A 14,722-nucleotide genomic window follows, 5' to 3' on the forward strand; every position below is an offset into this window, starting at 1 on the left:
TTTGGGGGTCAAATCAAGTCTATTTTGAAACATAAAGGCATATTTGGAAACTAGATCGGATAATGTTTCCAATGAGCTATTTTGGTCCCAATTGGGACACCAGGAAGGTAGGAAAAATTTGGTCTGAAGATGGTGCTGCGCTTTTGACCAGTTGCCTAATTTTTCACTGTTTTTCTCTAGATTTGATTTTCCTCTTGGGAAATCAACATTTTACTAATGCAATTGATCATGTAAATGTAATTATGGTATTTTTACTATTACCTAGGGTAAATACATTAGGTAAAGAGACTCTATGAGGTGTAATGGATCAATTTCATTGTAATTAGGGATGAGTCATTTTGACCACCCTACACTCTAGCTATCAATTCAGATTTTGGTGGAACTGCTCCTCCTCTCATGGATTCGACCCCTGAGGTTGGGAGGAGTTTGTTTTGAGGCCTATATATTGTATTTTTCAGTCTTTTCAAAGGTGGTACTCCATTAGATGTTGTACTAGTGTTTCATACTTTGGCATGGAATATATTGGATGAGTTGTAGCTATTTTTGTGGGATTCCTATGGCATGGTATTTTGATATTGTTTCTTCTTCAGTTACATGTGTGTGAATTTTTTGTATCTTCCATGATCCATTTCAATTCTAAATGTGTTTGATTTTCAAGGTGTGATGAGCAGAATTCATCTTCTATGCTCTATTTTGGGAAAATCATCATAAATTGTTTCATTTCTTCAGTTTAAAAAGAATTCATGATTTTCATGCTCTTTTTAGAACCTCACCAGTCTAAACCATTTCATCAATATACTACAAAGTGTCAAAGTAACTTGCCTACCTTTCCCCATCAGATGTCTACAACTTTGATTCTCTCATGCCCTGACCTCATTCACTCTCTGACCTAATTCACTCATCCAATGACTACCCCAATCAAATCAAATCGAAACCCTGAGCTACTATATCTAGCCTAAAACCCTAATCCATCCAACCCTCTTGGGTGTGATCCTTTGGAGAGGGACATCTTCGGCTTGGTAGGGCTAGCTACTAAGTCAAAATATTGGTCTGTGGTTACCTCAGCTGGACTCTTCCTCAGCCTTGGAGATCCGAAGGAGTGATAACAACTGCAACATGTGGGTTGGCTCCAGTTCTTCAAAAAATTTGACGGGCATGAAAAAAAGATTACTAAATCCTTTTCCCGAGCTTTTGATGGAGTGGAAGCCGAAATAGGAGATGTTAAAATCATCCTTACAAATTCAATTTAAGTTGAAGCAATAGTTTTACCAAAGAATGGAGAAATATGGTTCAAAAAAGGAAGAATTAAAGAGAATGAGTGGGTTCACTTCTTAAGGGAACCAAGTATGGACTTATCTATTTTCAAGAAAGGTATCCCAGTGACAACATTAAAAGGAAAATGGTGAAATCTCTTTCTTGTAATTCAAAAATTTATAACATGTGAAGGGAGGTTCGAAACAATGTTTTTCTATCATGCTAGGCTTATGATGCATTTTGTTGATGGGTTTGAAATCAATCTACCTTACTTTCTACTTTAGAGTTTAAAGAAAATGGCATTTAGTATCCAAAGAGAATCTAGGTCCATAAATAACTCTTTGTACCATCATGGACTTGTTAAAATTTTGGTTGAAGCACATCAAGAAAAAGGGGATAATTGGAAGGATTTCTTTGTAAGAAATCATTTTATAGAAGCTCCAAAACAATAACCAAACAGTAGGGTCAAGCAAAGTAGAAGAAACCCTAACCCTGAAAAGGACAAAGTCAAAGAAGAAATTCAGGAGCCAAATATGATTGAAATTCCAGAGGAACCATTTTAGGAAAATACTCCATTGTTTCAATACCTTGAAAAGTATAGATAGAAAAGTAATAAGAAAGACCTTCGAAGGAAGAAAGATAGCCCAAGTTAGCCAGTATCTGAACAAAAGAAGAAAATAGAGGACAACAGAGTAGAAAAGTAGAATATTGGAAGCTCAAGAATAGGTTTAAGAAGGAGTATGAGAATTTAAAAACTGTCAAACACTCAATCACTAGAAATGATAAATCTTGAAGATGAAGGATTTCAAACACCACCTTATACAGTCAGTCCAACAGTCATTCCAATAGGCAGTCCAACAAGGCGGACCCCAGAAATAGATCCTGTTCAACAAGAGATATATGATTATGTATAATCTCTCAAGCAAAAGGAACAATAAAAAGCAAAGTCATCTCAATTTGAAACAGTCGAGACCTCAACAACAAAACCAAGAACAAAACAAGGATACAACATTGAAGATAATCTGAAGCAAGATATTTATGAATTGGAGGTTCTTAATAAATATCTAATTCAAGAAAGGGAAGCAGCTAAGGTTTAGAATGAGATACTCAAAACTCATAATGACAACATACTTCTACACCTATATCATTGGTACAAAAATAATAAGAAACTTAAAGTTCAAAATAAATTTCTTAAAAATAGGGTCAGAGGATTAAAAAGCATAATTATAATGAAGAAACCAATCACAAAATTTGGCTTTACAAAGAAGAAAGATAATACTTGCTTGGATGTACCTGCACAAGCCTCGGATATAATTCACTAAATAAGGAATAACTAGTTTTGAAATTTTTGGGTGAATGAGGACATGCAAAACCTTTGTTGTGTGCGAATTTTGAAGTCTAGAAATGTCTCTTTTTGACCATCCTTTTTGCCATCACATTTCACCTTTCTATTATTTTCAACAAAATCCTTAGTATATTAAGGTAAAGATCGATACCTACAAGGTATTAATCATCCATATTTAAATTCTCTATCTTTAGTGAAATTATGACAAAAGTATCTTGCAATTACTAAATATTGTATATTTTGCAACTGTAATCTGTTTTCGTAATAGAATCCATTGTTAGATAGGTTGCACCATTCTAGAAGAAGAAATAATACTGTCAAAAGATGACATTTGAGTCCCAGATGGATAACCACCTACTGATATTGCTTGGTAAGCTAAGAGAAATCAGAGATCTTGAAGTCAAAGGCTGAGTCAAACTTGGAAAATGCATGTTGCAGTTAAACATAGGAAGAAGGAAATCAAGCGAGGCACTTATCTCTTAAAACAAAAAATCTCCTATGACTTTCCTTTTCAATAGAAATTCATAAAGAGATTAGACTCTTAGTTATCGATCTCGTAGGAGTCAAATTTTCTTACAGTTTATTGGCGTAAAACTCTTTCGAATTCATTTTTATCATTTGTATAAATAAAAGTAAGTGAGACAAAGAACATAGTAGTGGTGATTATTGTTATTAATTTTATAATCCTTTTGTGGACAAATTGATACTATTTTCTCTTAATACAAGTTCTTGTTACTTTCTAAATGTGTGCATGAAGAATCGTTGATTATTAAATCAACCCTACACTCCGGGAGGTCCCGCTGTGAGCTATGAGGTTTTGGTTTAGTTTTGCATTATTTTTAGCATTAACATGTATTTTAGAGTTTAATTATAGCTTTGCTTTTTTTTACAGTCATTTTTACAGGGTACTCATAAACCAAAAATACCAAAAAGGGTTTACTTATGCTCTGCATTTTTTATATCATTGTTTAGTTGTTTTAGCATCCAATTTCAACTTCTCTGAGTCATTTCCTCGTTGGCATTTAACTTATGATATGCTAAACATAGTAAATTTTATTGGTTGATGTGCACATTAGTAATCATTCTTGAGTTAAAGTTTCACATTTTAGATTTCATTGTCATTCTCTTTTGAAGCAACTTTATCTTTTGCAATCTAGATTTTGTTATCATGTTTTTCATATTTGTCAATTATCTTAAAGATTTCTTTTCAGCAACTAGTACAGAATGACATCAATTCCGCAACAGTAGATTTAAATCATTTTCTTTCATGTTTCTAGCATTTCCTTTTGACAGTTAGAAGTAAGTTTGGATTTCTGCAATATAGATAGGATCTTTTATTTTCAAAATCTTAGCTTAGATAGTACTCTAGATTGAAAGAACATGTGTGTTGATTCTCTCCAAGTTGTATAAAAAGCATTCATTCATCTTTAAAATTAGTTTCATTCTTATATCACTTAATCTATAGAAGAAATCCTAGCATATATAGTGCACATACACTTCACAAGTACATGAATCTTGGTTGACATTTAATGAAGTAAATTAAAGAAAATTAATTTCCCAAATAGGTTGCAATCTTGCAAGGCTCTTCATCTTCTAAATATGAATTCTCTACAAAAAGGCTATTACCACTTCTCTCAAAAGCATCAAACTAAATTGAATGGTTATCATCTTATAAACCATCGAACTCAAGTAAATTATCATCACTATTTGTACATGAAAATGTACCACCATATATAATATTATTGCATTTACCTTCATCATTCTTTATCAGTAAGAAAAGGGGTTCTTCTAAATTTCAAATCTTCTTGTTTTGATTGTTTCTCTTCCCCTTCTAAGATTGCATCATTTTTTTGTTATCCATAGGTCCTCGATCAACCCTAGAGCAATCAAGCTCTGCAAGAGGGAACCCTCTCTAATACCAATTGTTGGATATCAGATCACTACTGAGAGGGTGGGACGAATCATTAGTGATATTTACAATTTTAACTCGTGCAATCATATATTGATTCTTCATGCAAACACACATTAATTCATTACAAAGTAAAAATGTATCTTCAACAAAATAAAATCAAAACAATCACATATTCATGCACAATGGACACAAGGATCTCTAATGGAAAACCCCCTTTGGGTCAAAAACTACCCTTTATTGTTGCTACTACTCTGATTCAAATTTTATTAATAAAGAAAATCATTCTACATAATCATAGCTATCTATGTCTAGCAAGGAAGTTTCTCACTCTAAATTGACTTTGTGAACACCCATCCACTTGAAGCCTCTACCCACAACAAAACTCGCCCAAAACCCATTGGCCTATAAGAATGTTACTTCCTCTATTGAAGCTACCAACCACCATCGGCAAGGAACACCCATCCCTTCTTCACCAATCTATATCGATATGTCGATCATCTAGGGCCACATTTCATAATGTTTCAAACTAGACCCCTACACAAAAAAACAACAACTTTCTTCTAATGAACTCTCAATACATCAACATCATCTCAACCAGACAAACCTCAATACATCAACATATCCACTCTCAACAACATACAAAAACTATGGCTCTCTCACTCAGCTACATAAAGATATATACCAATGACAACATGCTCAAATATCTCTCAACAACAACCAACAATAGTCAATCATCTCAACTCTATTCATAATGTAACTGTAAACACATACAGATACTCCTACAACATCATCAACATCCTCTCTTAATACAAATCCAAGAGTAGCACAATAAATCTGAAATCAAAACTCAAAAATGTAGTGTATAGATGAAATATTACAGGCATGCACATGAAAATCTACCTCTACAATCACAAATATTAGTCACATGAATATGCCACAATAATACAACATTGATCCCTATAATGAATGTTATCTACTACATAGAGGAGGGTATTGCTCCTAACTATAGACTGAAAATTATTTTACATCAACACAATCAAATGAAGAATTTTCCTCTGAGTATCCTCTGTTGCAAGCTTCGAAAAACTCCATCACAATAAGAAAAACAAATTGTGCTTCACCACAACAATATTTTCCCTCTTAATGAGTCTCCTCACTCCATGATCTCTACCATATACTTCTGAAAGTTTACACCCTCCATAAGCTCGACCTATAGCTTCTCTATTACTTTTGCATTTCACTGGGTGTGCTATCTCACCCAAATTGGTTTCTTTCACCTCTATTTAACAATAACAATACATTATCTCCACTACTCACTCCATTAATACATTCACACCTTAAACTTGATTCTAACATGTAGATTTAGTCAATTAGAAACTTCTTTGAAAAGTCCCAAACAAAAATCATCATAAAATCATTTAAATCACCTGAGGTGTGCAAGGAATGTGGAGAAAAACTTGTTTTAAGCCTCAATCGCAGGCACAACACTAGTTGATTTTGACTAGACTCATGCACAAGCCTTCTTCCTAGCGATTGGATCCTATTAGTCACATGCATAGGCTTGCATGGGAGCGACTAGGGAGGAGGATCAAGGAAAACACAAAAACCCCAACTCAAAACTGCCTCTAACTTCTTTCTCAACATCTCCAACATCTATAAAGCTTGTTCAAGGCATGACAAGTCTCAAAACCAACTATGTAACCTCTTTTTTAGCTCATAGATGACGTAGTCTTCGTAAATGCAAGAAACAACTCATGAGTGCAGAAACTATATCAAGTGGAAACAATCATGTAGTTTAGCCATAGAAGGTAACTTGATACATCATGACAGCTTCTCTAGACCTTATCAAGAGTCCAACCACAACTCATTAGGAGAATCAAGGACATCTCAAGGGTAATACCTCAAGCATCATATATATGGAGACCTAGTTTTTCAACTAACCATCAAAGCCATCAAAGCAAACATTAGAGCACCTGCAACACAAGCATCTACCACAACAACCATGCAAAAGAAAATACCATAAAACAACCAAACATATGCATATCATCTACATCGCAGGACCAATTTGACATCAATGCCAATGATAAACTCATCACAACATCAATGCCAGTAATCTCCCCCTTTGGCATTAATGGCAACCCCAGCTGAATCATTCAAACAACTCATGAAGAACTAAACTCCTCATTTTCTCCCCTTTGTTATAGCATCATTTAGCACTCCTATAGACTTGATGCTCTTGTATGGCCTTGGGAAACATTTTCCCATGCAAACTTGATCCTTTATTAAAAAATAATATTTCAAATTCCATACGCGACTCTTCCCATTCAAAAGCATGTACATACATGGGTTCTATAACTGCATACCCACGTATACCTTTTTAAATATGAAAAAATAAAATATTATGCTATTTTTCGGGCAGGGTTCATAGGTTTTACCAAGAGCCCACCTACAAGAGCCCGTAGCACAACTAAATTAACTGATTTTAGGTGGTATATATACACACCTTGGGTAGGCCTAAAAGAGATAAGAGAAGGGATATCGACATTATACCCATTTTTCTCCCAGATCAAGTTTGATTTTCCTGTGCCTCCTGCACTCCCAGTCTCTATGGAAACCCTTGTTTCCTTTGTGGAGACGTTCATCGTCTTTATAGCATCTCCTTGCATTTGTCAAAGAGGTTCTCTTCATGGCTAGGGTTAGAAGGATATAGAGGAAGGCTTCATCGAATCTTTGGCTTGGATCAGGTTGTACATTTCCTGTACCTATTGTTGATTATCAATAAAGAAGCTCATTTCTTGTTCATGATATGTTATTGTCTCATGAATAGAAATTTCCATGTTTATATATGATTAGCTAACATATCTTTTATGTATGCGAATTGAATTATATATCATGTATATTCTTCTCTGAATTGATTTGTAGGCCTACTTGATTGTGAAGGAAGTAGAGGGTTTGGACCCTACAGGAACATCATCAAATGTAGGACCTCCTAGTAAGTTTCCAAGTCCACATTTAATAATTCACATGTTTCACATGCTTTCTTGACTGCTTCTTGTTGATTTTCTTGTTCTGTTCTGTTGAGGTTGTCAACCCTTACCTTAGGGAACTTTTCCCACCAACATAATTGGTGGCTCCACTTGGGAATACCATAAAGTATTTCTTATAAGAGTTGTAATTCTTTGATCTGGATTTTTTTTTGTTGTTTCTCATTGTTTCTTATTGTTTCTAGCCTTTTTGACTTTTAGGCAATCTGTTCAATTAGTCTAAGCTCTTGGATTAGGACTGTATTTTTTTTTCCCTAGTTTTCCATTTATACACTCTTCTTGTTGTATACAAAAGTGTACATGCGCATTTTATTCCAAGTAAATTTGTGTATATGCTAGTCTCTTCAGAAAATGTCACATACATACGCGTTTCTAGATCTACACAGTCACGTACAAAGTGAAAAAACTGATTTCTTTCATTGTTGTCTCTTTTTGGGGGTTTGGAAATGTTTAGTTGTGTCTTTCTTGTTTGAATGGGGCTGGAAATCATATTTTTAGCAGCGATTGTCGATTCTTTCCATATCTTTGGTGAAAATCCTATGTCAACCTAGGGTTTGTGATTGTTGAATCTTTTATAATTAAAATTGGGTTTCAGACTTTCTTTGGGAAGTGTTTAACTATTTTGTGTTGTTAGGATAGTTGGTTTCTCTTGCAACTCGTTTATAACCTAGTTTTCTTGATTGCTTCTTTTACATTCTTGAAGTTGGATTTGTTTTTCTTTTCATTAGTTGTTTGAGAAAAGTGTTTGTAATTCTTGGATAAACGAGAGATTTCAGTTTTCTGAAATCTTTCCTTTCCATAATTTCCTGTATCTTCTTGATCAAGTCACTTGAGTTCTTTTTGTCTCTTATTCACATTAGTCTTTTAATTTTTAGGATTATTAATGGCTAGTTAGATTTGAGTCTCTTTCTTGTTGTTGATCTTGAATTTGATATTTGCTTTCGCCTTCTAAAACCTGTAGTCTTTAAAGCCTTTGAAGAAAAAGAAAAACATTTGTTTTGAGTTTATTTTCTTTCATTTTTTGACTTTTGAATCTTTTACAAAGGTGTGAATTCTTTCTTTAGGACTAAAATTATGTTTGCATCAGAAGTGTTTCTTTCTTGGGAATTTCTTCTTGTTGCTTGATTAATGGACTTTTGCTTTTGAATTCACCTTTGCTTGTTTGTGGGCTTTACTTGAATCTTGCATTTACATTTAGTATGCATTAGGGTAAGTTTCATTATAGACATCAATTAGTTTTGTGTTAGGTGTTGAATGTGTGAATGCCTAAAAAGAAAAGAAAAACAGTTTTGATTTCTTATTTTTCTCGTAGAAGCCATGTAGAAATCACTTTCATTGAAGAAAAAGAAGTGTTGCATCTTCATGTAGCCTAGGATTTCTATTGATTTATTTTGCATCATAACATCATTAGTTTCACTTACACTACCTTTTGTCCTAAATACCAACCACTTAAAATAAGAACTTAATTAAAATGAATTAGACTTTTATTTTCGTCATAGAAACATCAACTATTCTAGGACATTAGGGCCTTGGAATAGGTGTGTGGAGTGTAAACTCTCCAAGGCCACTTGAACTGAAAGTATAGAAACTTAGAGTGGAAATCCAGACTCATTACGATGTCTGGGAAAGATCTTCTAACACATAAGTTAAGCACGAGGACGTGTGAAGATAAGGAAAGAGAGATACCCCCTCTCTTACTTTTTAGATCACACACCCCTAATTGTTTTGCCTAGATTATGATTATGAACTCGTGACCTTATTTTCCTTTCCTAGGGACCACACAGGTGACTCCAAGGGGCGATGCTCATGGTACCTGAGGCAGGCATTTCATCACTTTCATAGTACTTTTGGAGGGTGCCCTTGCGAAACTTTGGTACTTTCACTGGAAAAGGCTATTTTCTTGAGGTCAACGTAACTGCTTCTGATATCTTCACCGATAGGCTTAGGCCCTCATCATCCCAAACTACCTTTGAAATATCCTTATATTCACTTTCTTATGTTTTTGTTTCTAGTTCTAATCACCTAGAGAGGAAATATCTGAAAGTATTTTTCTTGGTTGTATCTTCGGGATATTTTAGTGAGTTCCCTGTGCTCCTAGCTTGCCATAGGTGTTTTGAGTCTTTAAATTCTTTTGATATATAAAAGTGGTCAACCGATAAGTTCTTCAATCTAGAAGGCTTCGTGGGCTTTCACCTGCAAGTGTCAAGAATTCACCTAGAAGGAATAGCAATAATATGATGTTTCTTTTGAACCAGTGTTAGCGAATGCAATGGAAACGGGTCCTTCTCCAAGAGCTCTCATTTCACAAGGTGAACCTAGTCTAGTTCATAATCTGGACGGTAACACTTTGATTCTTTCTAGAGTACTCTTCCAATCAGAAGACGAAGTAGAAATCAAATATGTTTCAGAGCCTCCAGTGACTCCTACAGAACCTCTTCCTTCTCATCTTCCTTATGTTGTTCCATATGTGGGTACTCCAACTCATAGGTCCTCTAACCATATTCACTCTTCTTATTTCTTCTCAATGGCCAATATTAGTGGCTCTACCAATAGTATTGGTGTACATACTCCTTCCTCAGTTGTAGGAGGGGGATCTATTCCTATATCTATTAGTTCACCTAGTATGGTAGTTGTTGGCTCTAACTCCATCCTGATTGTGAGTGGGGGCACCTAACCTTCAACTCCTTCCACGGGAGCTTATCCTTTCGAAATTCCATCTAGTGGAATTCCCTTTGTATCTTCTACTTTACCCTTTTTTTCTTCTATGTATATGACTTTGATGGCTACTAGTTCAGTTCCTTTTCAATTTGGAAGTGTACATGTTCCTCCTTCCAATCCATCTTTGAATTTAGGATCAATGCCTTTCCCTGGTCATGCTCAAAACATTAATCCTTTTCAAGGGAACCAAGGCTTGGTAAATCCTACTATGAGTGGTTTTGGGGAAGGGATTTTTTCCAAACTATAAACACACAGAGTGGCCATTTAATTTTAAAACATGTGTTCATGTGATGTTGACACTTTTCATTATATCAGAGATTTACTTTATCGGTGTTTTGGCATCAAACAGTGTGAACATGACTTTGTGATATGCCATTTTCCGATATTACGTTGATATGGTGACATATAGGGATGTGGAATGTGCAATATCGAAACGCCAGGAGTTAACAGAATTTGATATCGGTGTTCATCAGTTGACAGAACACAATACTGGTAATGATGGACTGTGATAGCACAATTGTCATTTTGCAATCGGTGTTGTCGCTATTGGTACTTACTATGAAATTTCCGACATCGATAAGTCAATAAGTACTTACATGTAATTCTTTGTGGGAACAACATTTATGATATTTTCGCTTATTTATTTAAACAACCTTTAGAAAATTTCGGTGATGTTTTTAAAGGGTTTTTAATGGAAATATAGTTTAACGGGATTTCGTAGATTTTCACATTATTTGCTTAAAACTAAAGAAAGCTTCCTAAGCCTTAAAAGGGTTTTATTTTAGCACTATACCTATTTAAAGTATTTTCTTTAAAATCTAAAAATCTAAACTAGTCTTATTTTCTTAAAAAAAGAAAGGACTCTTTCCTAAAAAATTTAAATGGACCCCATTATTTCTTATTCTAGATCTAAGGATAATGGGGGTTGTTAAGTACTAAAATAGAAACATAACCAAAAGGACCATTGCATTCTCCATTGAGCTACTACATCATCAATTAGGTCTTGCATCCATCCATTTAACAATTACAAGTAAATACATGAAATAGCCATGGCATGAACTAGTCATTCAACCATGCTTATAACTAGCATACAACCATATAAATATCAGAGATATGATAGCCATTAAATCCACATATAAACTAGTGAAAAAGTAAGAGAACTTAGCTTTATTAACCACGTTCCAGACTTCCATGTACCACCCGACCATAGACATGGCTAAACCAAATCTCTCTTTCATTTAGTCACCCCCGTGCCATATTCCAAGCATGAATGTGGGATCTCATAGAATAACGAATCCAAGAACAACCAAGGGAATCCAGAGGTTAAAACAAAATTATTATCATGCCAAAACTGGTGCTCTGATCAAAACCGAACATAACTTGGAATGTCATCTGGAATCCATCACTATCCTTGAGGAATTTTCCATCTCCTTATCTCTCATGCTTTACCACAATCCAAACCTGGATCACTAGGCCCTAAATCGAGACTACTTCTTCAGGCTTTACCATGTATCCCGCCAAAACCGGTCGAGGGATTCCTAGGCCTTTGGGAATGAACCTTGAGACCACCTCCAACCCAAACTCTAAAATCCATCCGGAAAACCAAAGCTCTAAAACAAAAATAAACATCCCAACATACCATGGCATCCAAAAAAAAGCTAGGCTAGGTTGAAATCCACTATCATAACTCGGCAATACCATGCCACCGACAGCAAGAGAACCATACACCAACATGAAAATCCATGCATGTCCAAACCAGCTAGGAAATCACACATGCAAAAGGTTACCTGCAAGTATTTCTGTTGAAAGTGCTTGATCCTACTTTCCTTTCCTTGATCCTTGCTTTCTTTTCCTTTCCTTCGCTTTATTTTCCTTTCCTTTGCTTGATTTTCCTTTCCTTGCTCCAAACTAGAGTGCTCCAAGAAAACTCTAAGTGGCCAAGAGAGTGAGAAAGAGAGAATAATGAAAGAGCTTCAAACTTGAACTAACAAAATCCATGACCTATTCCTCATAAGCCTTTTTATGAATGAGGCCTCTAATTTCTTCATTTTCCTTCAATTTCCTCCTCACATGCAACATGTGACCTTTCACCTTACTTTTCTCCTATTTTCATTTATTTTCATAAATAAATGTGTCAAATTTCTCTTTTGCCTTTTGGTGCATTTACCTTAGCCAAAACACACATTCAGTGATGCCCAGTAGGATATATTTGCCCAACATTCATCTTGGAATAAGTGTCCCTTACCCATGGTCTTACTTTGCCTTTATTAACTTTTATTACATGAACTTTTCACAAGGGTTGTTACAAGAGTGTGTAGGTAGACTAAGAATTAATTCTTAGTATGAAGATCACTCAGATTCCCATTCTCAATGACTAATAAGGCAGCAGTGGCCAAGTCAGATACAACAGTAGAATGGAGAGCCATGTTGAAGTGCACTCGAGCAGTGTGGATACAGGATAGTAGTGGTAGCATTGACTAGTGTGAAACAAAAGAATAAAATAGAGGAGCCCATTTGAGAAAACTAGGGAAAGTAGCATGGTAATGAGTGAGTTGTTGGGAGAGCTTGGTGTGTGCATATGCGTTGTGGTGTGAGGCCAAGTGAGCCTATTCTGTTATGAAAGTCTGAGAGTGCCTAAACAGAAGTAAGAGTCCCCAAGAGAGAGAGAGAGCCAGTGTTTTTGTATGAAAGGCCGAAGGTGCCTGTGTAGAGGAAGAAGGTAGATTGAGCATGTGTTGTGTGAGAGGCTGAGAGAGCTTGTGGAATAGAAGGGTGTCGAGTGTTGAAGGAATTTTTTTGAGAGCATAAGGTCGAGAACTAAGTACATTGTTGAAGAGAAAAAGGGTCGAGAAAAATAGAGTGTTGCGATGGGCTGTGATGAGTGACTGTTGTTGAGCAAAGAAGTAGATTTCTACAGAGTGAGCAAAGAACATAGTTGATATCAGGCAGAGTGGCTTCCATGGATAGATAACATTGAGTTCCTTATTAAGTGTGGATTGGAGCCTTCATACAGGAATTTGGTTCTTCCATCTCTAGTGGGTGATTGAGAAGGATCGGGGGTTGGTGCCTCCTACAAGTTGGTGCTTGCATAAATCCAAGGAGCCACAAGTTGGTGCTTGTAACAAATCCATGAAGTTGGTGCTTCACATGGTGCTTCTGGTAAGTTGGACATGTCTCTACAAAAGGAGGGAGTTGGTGCTTATTGCTAGTGGTTTCTAGAAAACAATCAAAGGGAGATGGTGCTTCCTGTGAGTGGTGGCTCTCAAAATACATTGATGTAATAGAGTAGGTGTTGGCATTATGGCTAAAGTGTTGTCCTTGATGGCAACCCATTTAGGTGGTAGATCACTGTTCTTCATGACAGCAGCAAAGGTTGATGATCAGCTCTCATTTTATTGAAAAATTATGAAGGACGCAGGAAGCCAGTCCAGAAGGTGCGTACCCGCAGGTACACCATGCAGAGTCCGCGTCCAGGGACACAGTCCAGCCGTTCAGAAGGTGCGTCCACCCAGTGCACACTTTTTAAGGCATAGAAAAGCACACGTGGGGGTTTCTTGTGATTTACTCCTGGTATCTAGCCGACGGTATTGTGTTTTTAAGGTGTCGGCTCATGGTATTGTTCCTTGATTTGAGGAGGAGCTTGCCTATATAAAGCAAAGGAGATCATTTGGTTTGAGGATGTCTTTGGTTGAAGATCTTATGAGGGCTAGATCTGGTCTAGATCTAAACAAGGCAAATCTACTGATGGACCGAGATCTCTTCGGCGCATGTTCAGATCTGTAGATCTGACTGTCTGGGTTACTTCTGAAGTCTTGAAATCATCTATGCCCGGAGGGACGCAGGTGCAGTAAGGGTTCAGGTGCGTCCGGACTCAGGCAGTTCAATAGACTCAGTGCGAGGGACGCAGGCTAGCAGTTGAGCAGGATGCGTCCGGGACGCAGGCTAGCAGTTGAGCAGGGTGCGTCCAGGGACTCAGGCCAGCAGTTGAGCAGGGTGAGTCCGGGACTCAGGCTAGCAGTTGAGCAGGGTGAGTCTGGACTCAGGCTAGCAGTTGAGCAGGGTGCTTCCTTCTCTTAAAATCTTTGTTTATCACTGTTGTGTTCTGGGTTTGGTCCTATTATTGTTGATCTGGTTACTACAGTTGATTGGGTAATTCTCTTACACTTGATGATCAATTGATGCTTATGGATCCAGTTTGAAAATTTATGAAAAGTGGTCCTTGTATGAAAATTGGATGAAATGTGGCCTTTCAGATTATGGGTTGTGCTTCAGTGTATCCAGTATGAAAATAGATGAAATGTGGTACTTGGAGGAGAGAAGATTGTAGGCCGACGCCTACGTACTAGTATCTAAGCAAGTACAAGAGCTAAAGGAAATCTTTGGAGCATTGTAGCAGGTAGTAGCCTGTGTACTAGTAAATGGATCGGCTAGTACAAGAGCAAAGGGGGT

This window comes from Pinus tabuliformis, chromosome 4_2 (assembly GCF_031772625.1).
Source record: "Pinus tabuliformis cultivar Carrire ecotype Pingquan chromosome 4_2, CPIR1, whole genome shotgun sequence".
NCBI classification, from domain to species: Eukaryota; Viridiplantae; Streptophyta; class Pinopsida; order Pinales; family Pinaceae; genus Pinus; species Pinus tabuliformis.